The sequence below is a fragment of the Emydura macquarii genome, unplaced genomic scaffold (genome assembly GCF_026122565.2).
Source record: "Emydura macquarii macquarii isolate MOO-44397 ecotype Brisbane River unplaced genomic scaffold, CSIRO-AGI_Emac_v2 contig_1790, whole genome shotgun sequence".
Classification (NCBI taxonomy): domain Eukaryota; kingdom Metazoa; phylum Chordata; order Testudines; family Chelidae; genus Emydura; species Emydura macquarii.
The window spans coordinates 24,258,060-24,272,796 of record NW_027131927.1 but is presented as its reverse complement, the minus strand read 5'-3'; positions in this window follow the sequence as shown (position 1 = coordinate 24,272,796).

Here is a 14,737-nt window from a genome sequence, read left to right as displayed (position 1 = left end):
ATCGTAGCTGCAATGTCCACCTCTCAGTTGGGGCTCAGCCAGTCCCCCTCTGCAGGCTCCTGCCAGATGCAGGCTTGACCAGGCCTCCTCTGCTGCTGTCTTCTACCACCTCTATTGGCACCAATGATTCTTGCCTCCCACCGTCTGCTGGCGCCAATCACTCCTGGCTCCTGCCGGCTGCAGGTACTGACCACTGCTGACTCCTCTCTGTTGGTTGTCAGTCAAGGTTTGTCAGTTCCTCTAATGATTCAGATCTTAGTGAATTTCAGCATTCAGCTCATGGGAAAACCTTCTGCTTACACAGGAGCAATGTCCCTGCTTTTAACAAACAGAAGACTTCAAGAGGAACCATTAATTCTACCTTTTAACAATGGGAGGAGATAGTCAATCCATGCTTGAGGATAGCCCTTTGCCAGAGCTAGTGCAATCTCAATAGAAGGCTTATCACCCCTTCCTTTCCTCTTACAATGCTGAAACATCCATCCACTACCCTTGTTGGGCTGTTTAGTCTAGGGTGAATTTTTCATCAGAACAGGCTAAGCACAGTGCTGCTGACATCTGTTCATACAATCGAAGGACAACATTTCATTACCCCAGCAGTTAACACAAAAGTGGTTTGTAGCCCAAAACTAACCATACTAACCATTTCCCATTATGCTCAGCACTTAGGTGTGCTTCTCCATATACAGTGAATTTATACTAAGTACTTAATTGTACTCATGCAAATACAAAGCTCCTGCAAATAAAGTGCCCCCCTTTCAGCTGACTGAGCAAGAGGGAGTGCCATTCAGACCTTGTTTAGGGGAACAGCCCCAAATTTTCTATACTATACTATACTATACTATACTATAAACTATTATAAACTACTGAACTGGGGTAAAGATCATAGAAATCAGTTCTCCATGCTTTAGGGTGTGAGTTCATTCCCGAAGAGGCTCATGAAAGATTTTTCTGCCCTTTTTAAAGTATTACATTATTTTGTAAGTGCTGTGTGGTTTACTTTCCTTTGAAGCATCAGGTACTGGCTACTGAAAGAGACAAGACAGCACATCAGATGGACCAGCAGTCTGATTGTATATGGCATACCCTTTGTTCCTACAATTCCTTCTAATTGCTTTAAAATTAAAGCACTGTTACCAGGAAGTAAAATTACAGCCTTTGTTTACTTCATGATCCTGTAAGAACCTGGCTGTTCTATTGCAGAGGGGGGAACCACCCAGCCACCAGAGGGCAGTTAATTTAACTAGCAAACTCCTGTGCCAGACACTGCACTGACCTCACTGATGACATCTTCACTTGATGGTGGACATGATAATAACAGAACAAAAACAATGTCAAGCCCTTTAGGCTTGTGCCCCATAAGAAAGAGGAAGTGGGAGGGATGCAGATCAATGTCTTCCAGATGGAAAAGGACAAAACTGGGAGGGGAAGACATGTTATCTCTAAGTGTCTAAGAACAAAATTAAAAACTTTTAAAAAAAAAATCACTTGGCAGTGCTCCTGTAAATAACGTCTTTGCGGTCAAAGCTTCCCAAAGAAAAGCAGACTTAGTAGTAAATAGTGGTTTATATGAAAAACAAACAGAAGCCAAGACATTTTTGCACTGCTTCTTGGCATGAAATGTTGCTGGAAAGGGCCTCACTTTTTAGTCTTATGTTATATATCCCAAATATCCCTGAATTTCCTATCTAACAAATGCCCCAGAGCGGGAGACATGTTTGTAGCTACAGTTAGTGTTTTTACCTTTGCACAGACAACAAACACCTCGATATACTGTAACATCTGCTTCTATTTCCTGAAGAGCGCTCTTTCTATTTTGTTTAATTACATCCAGTGGTGGAGAGAGAAAAACTGGCTGCAGAACACTTTGGAAAAGAAACTGCACCAATGATCCTTGTGTCTGAAAACATAAACTTATTACATTCACAGGTCAGAATTTTCTAATGTGGGTGCACAAAGTTAAACACACAACTCCAGATGTGGACATCTAAATGGGGTGCTTAACTTTATATACTTATATTTGAAAATGCTGGTCCCAGTTGTTTTTCTTTATATGCAATATGTCAATAAGCCTCATGATTCAGAATCTGGGTGTTGTTTTGACTCTCATTGTGTCATCTGAGAAGCATGAGCCTGATTCACATTTACTCTAAAGTCCCTTTAAACCATATAATTTACATCCACTTTAAGGTCACTTGATACTGCTAGAGCAGTAGGGGCGTTCGTGTAAATGAGAATCAGGGCCCATATTTCTAGCATTACAAAGACCCTTTACCATCTGTGAAATGGACTATTATTAGAAGTAAATATTTACATCATGGTAGCATTAGCATTGCCAGTTTTGATTGGACATATTCCTGGAGGTTTCATCACATGACAATCTTTAATTAAAGATTCATCTTTAATTCCTGGATACTTCAGGACAATCCTGGAGGGCTTGCAACCCTAGGTAGCAAGCAAAGGCCTCAGTCAGGATTGGACCCTGTTGTGCTGGGTGCTGTACAAACATAAAGCAAAACCAATCCTTGTCCTCAAGAGTGTGTAGCCTAAGGGTTTGTCTACACTGGAGCTGGAGGTGTAATCTACAGCTAGGGTAGACACATCCATGCTTGTGTTTGTCAAGCTAGCGCGCTAAGAATGAAAAACTATAGCTGAAGCTGCACAGTTGGCGGGAGGGCCTTAGCCACCGTGAGAACAATCCTGTCTGAAACCCTAGCTACATACTCGGGGCAGCTAGCCCCTCTCGCTGCCCTGGCACCTCCAGCTACACTGCTATTTTTAGAGCACTAGCTCCATCAAAGCTAGCACAGGCAAGTCTCCCTGAGCTGGAAATTACCCCTGCAGCTCTAGTGTAGAATACCTTCAAGATACAAATGGACAAGGGTAGGGAATGGGGATACTATAGAAAAGCAAATGATTATTCCAATTTATACCTAGATTATTCCTCTTTCTTTTCCCTCATATTTCTTCATTTGCTTTGTACATACCTTGTTACCTGCAGGCTGATTTAATAAAATAACTTTCCAAGTGGTCTCCCAAATACCTTGAGAGCTTGTAATGATGTGACAAGGGTGTCACACTCTCAGGCATCAGAATGACCTTTATTAATGCAAAATGACTACTGCCAAGTTATGGCTAATCCTAAATGTTCAACTCAAATGGTCTTTATGCTGGCTTCAGAGTCATTTGGGGTGATGTTACTATCCTGTTTTTATTTACAAGTCACTTTGGATCATAGGCCCTCTCATGTGCACGATCCATCACACTGCTGTATTCTTATTAGTAATAGGCAATCTCCAAAAGGTTCCAAGGTTCAGTTCAGAGAAGTAGCCAAAATTTAAGGGAAAGGATCTCTGCACTGGGTTCTTGAATTTTGTAGCTGGGTGAACATCCTCCATCTCTATTCACTGTATTTCCGGAATCTCTGACTCAGGCTAAGTTCAAGATTGTTCGAGATTCCATGCAAATTGGACAAACTTTGCACAAACTCTAGATACTTGTGTCCTGAGTAACTTTCAAGCATTACTTTAAAAAAAAAAAAAAGTGAGATGGAAAAAAAGATGGAAAATATTGTGTGGATATAGAGGCAGTTCCATAACAATAAGGGTGTCTGTTAGTTTCCCCAGTCACTCCCTCCACCGTTCCAAGCATGCCTGTGTGTCAGGCTAGACAACTTGTGCGCATGGCAGGTTTTGTTTAACACTTATTCAGTGAATGAGACTGATTACAATTGGGTTACATTTTCCAGAGCATGCCTTAGCATTTTTGGGAAGGTCTGCTCATTACAACACAATGCACAGACCCTACCCAAGGATCTTAGGAGATGATTATTTGGGAGACAACCCAAATTTAATGGAGTCATTTTGCATTAAAAGTGTCTGTGTGTGATCTTCGATTCTATCCATGCCTGCTGCTGCAGACACTGAGCCCAGCTGCTTGCTCCTTCCAAGCTTGAAGATCAGCTTACATTTTCAAATCCCTTTTTAAGAGAAAAGGTCTAGAAACTTTTCAAAATACGAGAGCTGAGATTTTTCTCTTGTACATTTCTAGTTCCACAAAGCAGAGGCGTTGTGAACTAAAATTAGGTTTAGTGGGGCCCAAAGGCTGGCTCAGACACTGGCATATGGAGAATCAAGAGGTCTGTGGTTTACTGAAATTTAATCCTCCTGAACTATTCTTGTTTACATTTAATACCAGCTACAAAAGTCCATGCAAGACATTTCTTCAATTCTTATTCCCCATTGACATATTTAATACAGCCGTCTATGGAGTAACCTTAGAGATGAATTTGACTCTGAAATGTCATGTTATTTTCAAGTCACTTCAGTTGCTAGTGTGGAAAATGAGTCACGAGATATTTCAGTATATATGTGTTTTTCAGTTGTTTTTCAGCTTAATCTACACATACATGTTTGCTCTGGGGGCAGCTTTTTGTTCCCATGACAAACAAAAATAGGCAAAAAAATCAAACTTGGATGCCTAAAGTTGGTCGAAAAATTACATAGTTTTCATCTAGGTGCCTAACTATGGATTTAGGTGCCTAACTTTAGGCACGCATGTTTGAACATATTGACTTTAATACATGAACTAGGCTTCTGGTTCTAGTTTGCATTAGTATTATAGATGAACTCAAATAGAAAACGTGCCCCTGTTACCTGCAGGTAATTCCAAGTTCTCAGTGGGGCAATTGAGTATCCTATTAGAGACTCTTTAGGTATTGGATGCCATTTGGGTCAAGTACTGAGGACCAAACAAGGGTGCAATCCTGCAGCAGACTGGCACTCAGTACCTTGCTGGAAGCGCTCATCAGTGCTCACTGAGGTGAGCTTCAAAGCTACCATTTGGATCAATCCTAAAGCCTCTGCACTACAGCAGATATAACGCCCCAGAATTAAGTAAAGGCAATAGGACTTATGCTCCCCAATCCCTTAGGTACTTTTGAAAATCTCCCCTTTAATGAAGTCAATGGAATTTTAGGGCACTTAGCATCTTGCCAGAATTGGCCCTAATTCCAAGAAAACTGAAGGTGGTTGACAGTGCTGGGAAATTGCTTTGAGTTGGTTGGGGTTTTTTTGGAGGGGGGAAGGAATGCTACAAAAATGACAGTGACATAAAAATTGTTTCCTCATCCCCTCTTTCCCCATACACACACTTTCCTGAATTCATTTCTTTCCCTCGTTTCAGTCCTCATGGTGACATTTCCTCTTTCCACCAAGCACAGAAAAAAGGGGAACAATGGAAGTTTTTGAAACTGCAGAAGGGGAAGGGAGGAAAGGGATTTTCTTGGTCTCTGTTGTGAAACTGTGGAAAGTCACAAGATGTCTGTTTCATCTACTGCAGGAAACATTTTCGCAGAGCACAATGGAAATAACTGTCTGGGGCTAGAGTGTGCCCACTCTCAGCTGCACTCATCACTGCTGCCACAGCACGAAGGAAACTTCCAGCCATCATGCTGCCAGGGAAACGGGAGGAAGAAAAGATAACAGGAGAGCATGGCAAAGAGCAGGTGGAAGCGAAGGACGAGGTCAGTTTCTGTTTTCGGTTACATGGAGGTAATGCTACTGAGTGTAACTGAGGTCAGAATATGCCCCACGTTCTGAAGCTGTTGATTAATGAAATTATCCTTTTCAGTGAACTGCAACTATATTAGATGAAAGTATGGTGCTGCTCTGTTTATTTTTAATTCCAGAGCTATGATGCAGGAAGTCAAGGGTGTGCAAGTCTACATAGTATGCTAGGTACACGCGTGCATTTGACCCTTTACAAGGCAGCGGGTGAGATACATTTGTATCCACCATCCTTCAGCACATTGCATATTATACTAAGGTGATAGAATCATAGAACCTAGGGTCAGAAGGAACCGCATGTGTCATCTAGACTAACCCCCATGTCTACACTTAGGCTACATCTTCACTGACGGCAGCAAATTCGCTGCCATCAGATCGATTTCTCTGGATCGACTGAGTGGTCAGTGAAGACCCGCTCAGTCGATCCAGAAATCGACGTATTAAGTCCACCTTCTCAGCAACATACCCAAGCTAGTTTGATCTAACTAGTCCATTCTGAAGTTCGTGATGTTGCAGCTTTACTTCTATCAATACTCAAGGGAGCTAAAATAAGCTAGCTTGGGCATGTCTACATTCATTGCAGTTACGCAGCTGCCGGATTGCAATGTAGGCACACACTTATCATGGGGATGAACTAGTCTTCAAGATGGTGCCACAAGTCTCATGAGGCAGACTTTTTCAAATCTTTTTAAATGTATGCTTCCCTGCTAACAGTTGGAGCTGGGAATCTGGAAAATTGCCCTTGTTCTGTAATAAACCTGTTGAACACTGGCCCACGTAGTTGTGGTTATCTGTATGCGAGACCCTTTGTCTGCAGTCCTTTCTGACACTTCCAGTATGTCTACAAGCTCCAAGGGTAGATTAAGGTAGGGGCATTGTGATCAGTTCAGACTTGTTGGAATGGTTTGTGGCCTTTCTAGTTAACCTCGTCTAAGTTCTGAGTCTAGTCACAAACCCAGTAATGAAGTGAGTTTTGTGTGGTTTCAGGTTTTGTGGTGAACATTTTGCACAGCTCTAGATCCCAGCCTAGTGTTGTCTCAGGTGAATTGAGGCAGCAGTGAGTCAGTGAGACACCAATAATCTATTCCGGGTAGTATGTGTGCGTGTGGGAGGAGTTCACAGGGAGGGGACAGAGGAAAAAGCCATTTCTAGGGTTGGGGAAGGAAGATTAAAGAGTTGGGGCTGGAGTTGGGAGGAAGCATCTTTGCCAGGGACCTAGTCTGATTTTGTGGTGGAACCAAAGCTCATTGAATGAGTCCTTGATTTCACCCTGTCCTATCATCCTAATTCTGAGTCACATGCAGATTCTCTCATTTTTCTTGGTGATTAATGGTGAAGGGAGTGTTGTGACTTGAAAGATACAGAAAGAGATACTGCAGCATTAGGCGTACATGCTGAAGTGTACTGTTTTAATATTGGAGCTGAAGACACAAGACAAATTGGATGTACTGGTGGAAGTTTCCATGGCCATACCTTGGTTCTGTAGATTTTAAGTCGGTTAAGGTGGTCAGCTCACATGCAGTAAGAACTGTCCCAAAACTTTCCCAAACTCATATTTAATCTAATCTATGGATTGAGATTTAGGGGAAGTTTGGTTAACTTTTTACATTTTTAAAATTGGCATGCATTTCTTTTTTTAAGGCAGAAGTAGAAGTAGAAACACAGACACAGCATGAAGGTGTTTCATTGGATTTTATGGGTAATATTTTGCCCTGTACACATTGCCCGGGAACTAAGTGTGAACTGAAAACAACGTATGTTAAGTCAAAATGAGACCTGGAAGTAGAGCAGGTGAGGAAAAGGAATTTCTGTTCCATGACAAATTGAAAAAAAAAATTTTGAGAGGGGAAAGGCCTTGAACTAGGATGAAAAGTCAAAATTTTTCACAGGCTTGGAATTCTGAAATATTTCATTGCAGAAGCATCAAAAAATGTTCCATGGCCTGGGCTATCCAGCTAGCCCCTCAGTTCCCCACATGGCTGGCAAGCTGGCCAGGCAACTAGGGAACTGGGCAAAGCTAGGGAGCCCTGGTAGCCAGGAGCCAAGCAGCCTGCAAGGCAGGCAGTTGGGAAGCAGGGGTAGGAACCAATCTAGCCCAATATCCTGTTCTCCAACAGTGGCCAGTGCCAGATGCTTCAGAGGGAATGAACAGAACTGGGCAATGGTCATTTTATGTTCATTCAGGGAGCTGGGCAGCCCACCAGGCAGGAAGCTACGATTCTTGGGGAGCAGGATGGGCTGCCAGGAAACCATCTCCCGAGCCTGGCTGGTCTCCGTCAAAAGTTTAGACAGAATAAACATGTTCCCACAAAATGCATTAATTCCATCAAATCAGCACTTCCCACTGAAAAATTTTCAACCAGCTGTACCTGTCTGCAATACATTATTATGAAGGCCCCACCTTCCTTATAAATGTTCTTCAGAGGGGAAACTTTAGAGGAGAGAATTTTGCTTCCCAAAACCAACTAAGATAATAACATCCAGATTTAAGGAGAACATTTTGCATATAATTTGATGCTAGCTATGTAGAAAGATTATTGGTTGAGTATGTAAATATAAATTTGGCAAAGCAAACGGCAAACTGTGGTTGGCACATGTATACAGAAAAGGAAAACAAACAGTAGGTATACATTAAGGAGAAAGGAAAATCCTAGAAACATGTTTGCTTTAGAGCCTGGTGATTAAACATGAGAAAGGCAGTCATGTAGGGGGAAAGCACTAGGAACTAATCACTGGGAGGCATGAAGTCAGAGCATGTCAGTGCTGCTGTCTGTTTATTGAATCTTATTTAGCACACTGATGTCAAATGACTTCTCTTCACCTCTGGAAATTATGACTAGAGAATGAAGTTATGTTGACTTATACCAGCTGACGATATAACCTCCTAAGGAGCTTTGGGTGAAGTTTCAGGCTGTTTCTTCTTTCATCCAAACTGATTCACTCAGCCGTAATGACCATACATGTTTCTGTCCTACTGTATATGAAAGGTTGGAACATAAAATGGTGTAACCAGCTGTGTGGAACCCAATGCAAAATCATGGAGGAGTTGGAGATAGAGAGAAGATACCCAGTGTATAGTTTTGCAGTGTAAGAGTCTGAGGGATCACCCATGACCCAACATTCTCATAATCCACAATCTTTTTTTAAAACAGACTTTTCACTCATTTTTTTACATAGATTCATAGACTCTAAGGTCAGAAGGGACCAATATGATTATCTAGTCTGATCTCTTGCATAATGCAGACCACAGAGCCTCACCCACCCACTCCTGTAATAAACCTCTGACCTGTGACTGAGTTATTAAAGTCCTCAAATCAAAGACTTTAAGATACAGAGAATCTACCAGCAGGTGAACCATGCCCCGTGCTACAGCGGAAGGTTGATTAAAGTTTTCTGATTGTGTATTTTATCCATGTTGTTCAAAACCTTTTGGAGGCAGATATTATTGCAGTGTCTTATCAATGGCCTGTTCTAGGCTGATACTGGACTCTATTGAGACAGAAAAATGCAATAGTGTCAGTAGTACTTCTCTGTCACAGGTGGAAAGTGTTAGCAAATGAATTATTCCAAATGAATTAATTTGTTCTTCACATGCTCTTAAATGTAACTCAGCTGAGCACAGAATTACTTTGGCCAGTATTTTTCATATGAACCAGCTATAAGTCAAATAAACTACAAGCATTTTTTTTGGTAGAATCAATCTATTGCTTCACCATAAATATAAAAAAACAATGTTGGTTTTATAATATGGAGGTCATATGGGCCTCAGTACAGAGTAGGAGATACATCAGAATTGTGTGTGTTCTATTTTGAAATTTAATACACAGATAGAACATCTTGTGTAGACAGTAAGTATTTTTAAATGTAAAACCAACTTTGTAGGCCATTTGTGTTCAGTTGCTCTGCATAGCTGTGAAGTCACTCGATATTTGTCATCTTACGAGCCTCCGTGGATTCAAGTGAAATTCTGATGCAAATTTTTTGGAGTAAGTTGCCGAGTGCCTTTACTGCTTCAGCTCACTCTTTAAAACTGTTTTGTTCTATAAGGCCTATTCCTGATAATGACCACACATGCTTCAGCGGAGCACTTCCTGTGTGATTGTATGATACACCTGCTCATGCGTTTAGACTGGAAGCTCTTCAGTGCAAGGACCTTGTCTTGTATGTATGTTAATTACCTTAAAGTTCAGAATAGATCTATGGCACTATATAAATAATAGACAATACTGATTTTTGTGATTTAATTTTCCTTTAATCAGCTAGATAACATTCTTGTGGCACAAGGGATGTAACTTTATCAAAATTTACTAGTGGGGTCAGACTAGATTAGCTACAGCAGCTTCTGTGACTACATCCATTTTGTGCACTTCAAAGCAGTGCCTGAGTAGCCTTTCTTGATGTAATGAAGGGACAAGTCTTTTTCCCCCATGGGATATGGATGGATATTCTTTTTCTAGCCAAACACGTCAGCTCCTGCACTGAATTGATTTTGTTCATTCCTCAGATCCTGTGATGAGTGCACAGAGATTTTCTGGTGTGAAGACCCGTACTTTTAAATTGTTTGCAGTGGGATTGAGAGACAGATGTTGAACAGCAAGTTTGATTCTCCTCCCATGCAGGGGCACAGCGAGGTGGTAGCTAAGGGGGACAGTCAGAGGCCACACCCAGCTCCCTACTTCCCAGAACCCCAGATCCCCAGCTTCTCAAGCTGCCTCCTCCAGCAAAATAGAAACCTCTGCTACTTGGCAGTAACATGGCCCCCCTCTCCTCAGGAAAATTCTGGTTGTGCCCCTGCTCCCAGATACTCTGGTGTAAAACTAGTGTAACTCCCACTGAGGTCAGTAAAGTTACTCCCAATTTACACAGATGCAAATAGGAGGAGAATTAGGCCAAGTGTCTTGGAAACAACACAAAGGGACATATTTTGATCAGGGAAACTGGTGGTACTGTCCGTAGATATTGAAACAGAGGGTATATCTACACTGCTGCTGGGAATGGTGCCTCCCAGCCTAGATAGACAGACACATGCTAGTTCTGCTCAAGCTAGCGCACTAAAAACAGCAGCTGGCATGTTGTCCCCCAGGCAACAGCTTGGACTAGCCATCCAAGCAAAAGCCCACCCGACCTCCTGAATCAGAGCATGGGTGGCTAGTCTTTGCTGACACCCGTGCCAGAACATTCACACTCTTAGTTTTAGTGCATTAGCTCAAGCTGAGCTAGTTCAAGTCTGCCTATCTATGTTGAGAGGCATGCTCCCAGCTGCAATGTAGACATCCCAGCAAATGAACTGTGGGTGTTTTAAAAGTGATGCTATACATGAGACCTGCACCTTTTGTTACTGCTTTTATGGCGAATCCATCTTTGTTCCAGATAACAACAGGAACTATGACCATCCAGTAGTGCACTGTTCTCACTCATCGCTCCCCCAGTAACGAAACAGCTAACCTCAGAAACCTAAACTCTTCTTGACTGCTCAGGGGCTGGGAATGTTTGTGCAGCGCCGAGTGCAATATGGCCTGATCATGACTGAGCCTGCTAGGTGCTACATCGATACAAATACATAATAATAATAATGCTCCATTGGTTGATCATATTATCTATATTAGATAATCCTAAAACTTCTATCACCATGGTATTTAACAATGGGATTCTTGGGTTACCCTGTGTTCTATGGTAAGTGCATTTTCCCATGATGATTTGACCTTTCAAACCAGTTAAGCCCCTCCCCGCAATACCAAAACAAAAAAACTCACTTAATTGTTTTGAAAAATAAAAAAATATGGGCAATTTTCCCTCCCAACTAGTCCTATTACATAGGATAACATTACGCATTGTGTGCCAGCAAGTCATTCAAATCAGCTGAAGCCGGACATTTATCCTACTTCTGCAGAGGCCTGATATTACAATTATTACTCACCTAGAGGTCCCATATTCAGTGAAAGTTCTGTCTATAAGCAGTCCAGGGTTTGGCCCTAAGTGGTGACTATTAATATAAAGAAGTCCACAAAGAGCTCATCATGAATGTCCATGGAATAACCATTTGAACATTCCTAGACACGAAGGCTAATCGGATCCTGACTAGGGACCATCTGCAAAAGGGACAAAGCATAAATATCTGCCCAGGACAAATCAACTTCAAATGCAGCATAGCATTATATTTTAACTCCCTGTTACAGTAATCTACTGTCATTATGGAGACTGAAAGCAAAGAACACTCAGGCACAAGATAAATAAAAATAACCTGGTTCTGTAACTGTATTCCACCTACATAGGTTTTAGTTTGCTTTCCTTTTATTGGAAGTCCTATCCTGTAGGCATAATTGGGAACAGGAGAGGTGCATGCACGCACACACACACATGCAGATTGCACACTGGAGATATGGGAAGAAGGGAGTTGTTTATAATGTGGCTATGCAGACATTACTAATTGAGGCTTAGGATAGCAATTGTCCTAGGGTTAGATCAGTTTTGCCAATACAGCACCTTCTGACAATTGTCTGTCCATTTTGCTTTGTGCTGATTTGTCTCCTCTTCCTAACCCATCCACCCACAGCAACAACAAGAAAAAAGGAAGAGAATGACTATGCACTTAGTTGTTACACACTGGAATAGCTGCTATACAAAGGGCAGAGGGATACACATATGACAATCTTTTCAAGAGATGAGAGTGTTCTAGGGCTGAATTAGCAATACTGGAGGATCAAACTAGTAAATCACTTAAACCTATACAATCAACACATTTAAATATATATGGGCTGCTCCTTAAATACTGCTTTCATATATTCATCAGTTTTAAGGCCAGAAGAGACCATCATCTAGTTTGACATGCTGTATATCACAGGGCATAGAATTTCACACAGTTACGCCCTATAATAAGCCCAATGATTTTTATTTGATCAAAACATATCTTCCACAGGTACTGAGTTTTGATTTGAAGATGTAAAGAGACAGAATCCAGCACTTCCCTTGGTAGTTTGTGTCCATGGCTAATCACTCTTTAAAAAAAAAATCATGCCTCTCTAACTGGAAGATGTTTGGCTTCCAGCTATTGCTTCTAGTGATGCCATTCACCATTAGATTAAAGAGATCTGCAGTACTTGGTATTTTCTTTCCGTGAAGATAAATTATCCACCAATCAAGTCACCTCTTGATCTTTTTGATAAGATAATTAGATTGAGCTCCCTAAATCTTTTACTCAGCTATATTTTCTAACCCCCAAATCATTTTGGTGGTTCTCTTCTGTGTCTTCTCAACATCCTTTTTAAAATGTGGACACCAGAACCAAATGCAGTATTCCAGTATGTTCTCACCAATGCTGCATACAGAGGTAAAATCACGTCCCTATTCTTACTCACTAGCTGCTATTTATACAGCCAAAGATCGTGTTAATACTCTTTCCCACCCCTACGGCATCACACTAGCAGCTCATGTTCAATTATTTTATCCCCTATGACCTCTAAATCTTTTTCAGAGTCACTTCTTTCCAGATATAGTGCCCCATTTGGTAGAGAACTTTGTTCAGATCATTTTTGCATTTCTGCATTTTTGTTCAGATCATTGAGAAAATTATTGAATAGCAGACCAGTCTGCTTGGGGAGTCTAGCAGCCCAGAGCATTGCAGAACTGGCTTCTCAAAGAGCTGCCTTTCCGTGCAGCCCAACTCTCCAGGGAGCAGGCAGCTCAGCAACAAACATCTCTGGAGCCGGGGTGCTTGGACTTGGTCAAGTTTTGATGGAATCAATGTGTTCCCAAGGGCTATTTGAACTCCATCAAATCTGCATTTTCCAGTAGAAAAGTGTCCACCAGAAAATTTTCAAATCAGCTCAACTGAGATGTTGCAGGAGCCATTCTGATTCAGAAGCAAACTGCCTCTAGTGTTCCCTCTAGGGTGGTGCAGCTGTGCACTGCCCCTATTTACATGCTACCAGCATACTTGAGCCATAGGGATCTTTACCAATATCCAGCATATTGCTGCCACTGCAGCTACTGGCTTTCTAGGAAGCATGTTTCTCCCACAACCCTCACCAGCCTGGTGGAATTACAAGATCCACAAAGAACTCTTTCTTCTTTGCCCCTTTTCTTTTTTAAAAGACAGGATAAGGATAGAAATTAGAGCTGAAAGACCAGTTAATTCATCAAGTTCATATCTTGCTGATGCAACAGGACCATACCCTGCATTCCATTGTCTAGTGTGTTATTCTATTGAGATTTTTCTTTCTTTCTATGAATCAAGTGAATAAGCATGTCCTGAATCCCTTCAGTAAAAAAAAATTGTAAAAAAGAGTGTAAAAGAATTAGAGTAATTAATTAATTAGAGTAAAAAAATTAGAGTAGAAGACTGTGTGCATCAGCCATGAATGTAATCCACATAGCACAATATATAGAAATTAGAAATCTGGTTGTAAGCATTTCTCCACATGAGTGGACCCCTATCATTATGCAGGGCCCTGCTGAAGTCAGCGGGGCTTTGCACAATTATAGGAGTCTGCTTTCAGGGAGTAACTGACAGAATTGGTTTCAGAGGAATCAGTCCTGCAAACACTTTTGATGCCTGGGCACAAGGTTGCTCCTGGGAGTAACTGTATACAGGGTTGGTACCCAAGTCCCAAGCCTTCCAGCCTTTACTCATGCAGTTAGATTACTACTACTTATTGGGCCTACTTGAGCGTGTAATGACTCCTCATCTGAGTACAGATGGCAAGATTGGGCTCCCCGATGAAAGTGGATATCATATGAATTTTTAAACAGCGGTAGGAATTTTTTCTCTACGCAACCTTTAGGAAAGCACAATAAAAAATATGTTTCTTCAGTAAAATGTAATTAACATACAATTATACTTCATAACAGGAAGAAAACTGAAAGTAAATTGAAGCATAAGAATGAAGTTATTTTTGGGTTATGGTTTATGCATTTCACAACAATTTGTAAAGTTAAGGAAAGAAGCAGACGTCTCTTTCCCTTCCTGTTTAAGTAAATGGTCTGGGAAAGGCTGCCGTAACCTATAATGACAGTTTGCTCACTGGAAGAAACTTGTTTCCCTTCTGCCTATAAACGTTGTTTTAGGAAGATCAAACATATACCACCACAGGCATATTTTGTGCTATGATCCTTGACGTGACATGAATTGGGTAACCCAAACTCTGATCATGCATAATTTGCAAAAAGTTGTA